Genomic DNA, 2500 nt, shown 5'->3' with positions numbered 1-2500 from the left:
CTTGTCCCTTAAACCCAAGGCAGCGTGGTTTTATAGCGGCATCTGGCTGCTCTGAAAATCTTAAGGTGCTACAGGACCTTATGAGACACGCTAAGAAATTGCACAGGCCGTTGGCTGTCATGTTCATCGACATAGCGAAAGCTTTTGACTCGGTTTCGCATGCTCATATTTTATGGGTGTTAAGGCACAAGAAAGTAGATGAACACGTGGTGGGCATCATCCAGAACGCCTACGATCGGTGTACGACCTCGTTCAAAAGCAATGGCGAGTCGACTCGAGAAATTAGCATACGTGTTGGTGTCAAACAGGGTGACCCCATGTCACCCCTGCTCTTCAATCTTGCCATGGACCCTTTGATATGCACCCTAGAGTCACACGGAGTTGGGTACTCCATTGATACCGACCACGTGACAGCTCTTGCGTTTGCTGATGATTTGGTGTTGGTGAGCGAATCTTGGGTTGGTATGGCCGCCAATCTAGCGATCTTGGAATCATTTTGTGGGCTATCGGGATTGGAGGTTCAGGCCAGAAAGTGCCAGGGCTTCATGATAAGCCCAACCAAAGATTCATATACGGTGAACAACTGCGACCCATGGACTATCAAAAATAAAGATGTCCATATGATCCAACCTGATGAATCAACGAAATACCTTGGTCTGAAAATTGGCCCTTGGACTGGCACTATACAGCCTGATCTACATTGTCAGCTAAAGACATGGATCTCGAAAATCGATGAGGCGCCTCTGAAGCCAACTCAGAAGGTTGAACTACTCAATGCCTATGCCCTACCCAGATTGTTATATCCTGCAGACCACTCGGACTGCAAGCAATCAACTCTCCGTGGGTTGGACCAAGAGATTAGAAAGGCGGTAAAAGGATGGCTCCACCTTCCCGCTTCAACTTGTGATGGACTGTTATATGCCAGAGCCCGAGACGGAGGCCTTGCCATCTTGAAACTGGAAAAAACAATCCCTTCGGTTCAAGTTAGAAGGCTGCAACGTATAGCAAACTCGTCCGATGCTATCACCCGTAATATTGTGTCCTCGCATGGTATGGAGGAAGAATACCGTAATTTGTGGGTACGAGCAGGGGGTGACAGTGATGCAATCCCAACATTCGTTCTCAGGGACTCGGTGTCAAAAGAACCTGTATATCCGAGACCCTGCGATTGGAGGGAGCATGAATTTCAGAGATGGTGCGAAAAGCCGGTTCAAGGAAGGGGCATTGTAAACTTTGCGCATGATAGAATCAGTAATGCTTGGTTGAGGCCATGGTGCGGCTTTAAACAATGCTTCTTTATCGCAGCACTACAACTAAGGGCAAATATTTACCCAACAAGAGAAAGCTTGAACAGAGGCAGAGATGGGGCCTTACGTTCCTGCAGGAAATGCTCTGCCAGACTCGAGTCCCTTTCGCACATTCTCGGTCAATGTCCTGCAGTACAGAAAGCAAGAATTGCGCGACACAACAAGATCAGTAACATTCTGGCAGACGAAGCGGCTAGATTGGGCTGGTCTGTATACAAAGAGCCACGGTTCATATCCGAGACGGGAGAGATGAGAAAGCCTGACCTCGTGTTTGCAAAAGATGAGGAGGCGGTTGTGATCGATGTCACCGTCCGTTTTGAGCTTTCAAAGAATACCTTGTCAGATGCTGCCTCGCACAAAGTTTCGTACTATACCCCTCTTGGTGATCAAGTCAAAGTGCTGACGAAGGCTAGCAAGGTCACATTCTTTGGATTCCCGGTTGGGGCAAGAGGAAAGTGGCCCCTTGAGAATAACGAGGTACTTACCTCCCTGGGCCTGACCAAACCCAGAACGACATCACTGGCCAAGATGATTTCCCGCAGAACGCTGCTTTTCTCTCTTGATATTCTGAGAATGTTCTGTGGAAATTATGCGGTCTATGAACAGTCATAGACAACCTCCGAAACAAATAATAGTTTTGTTTTAAGATGTCATTTGTTTTAGATTGATTTTGTTATTTTCGAAGGTGAAGTCGGTTTTTATTTCATTTTACTATTTTCCACAATTTAGATTGTTATTTTCCAAGACGAAGTCTTGGTTCTTTTTTTTATTGTTAGTTTTTTTTTTTTTAACACGTCGTATTTGTTACTTTAGAGCTTAGAGGGGACTTTATTTTCGCCTTACTATTTTCTGCCTACAAAGAAGATTAAAAATAAGCTTTTTTCAAGATGGTTTTGTTATTTTCCAAGGTGAAGTCTTGGTATTCTTATTTTACTATTTTCCATAAAGAAGACCTTTCTTTTAGATTTTGTTATTTTCCAAGACGAAGACTTGGTATTTTTATTATATTGCTATTTTTTACACGAAGCTTATTCAAGAGCACTTATATAGATTAGACTTTGTTATTTTAATTCTTTATTTTTGGACTACATCAGTTCGAGAGTCCTGTAACTTACTATTTTCTGCCTACAAAGAAGATTAGAAATAAGCTTTATTTAAGATGTATTAGATTTTGTTATTTTCCAAGGTGAAGT

The sequence above is a fragment of the Petromyzon marinus genome, unplaced genomic scaffold, assembly GCF_048934315.1.
Source record: "Petromyzon marinus isolate PM22_M1 ecotype Great Lakes invasive population unplaced genomic scaffold, UKy_Petmar_22M1.pri1.0 PM_G_Scaffold_166, whole genome shotgun sequence".
Taxonomy (NCBI): Eukaryota; Metazoa; Chordata; class Hyperoartia; order Petromyzontiformes; family Petromyzontidae; genus Petromyzon; species Petromyzon marinus.
The sequence above is the reverse complement of the archived record's forward strand: the minus strand, read 5'-3'. Positions refer to the sequence as shown.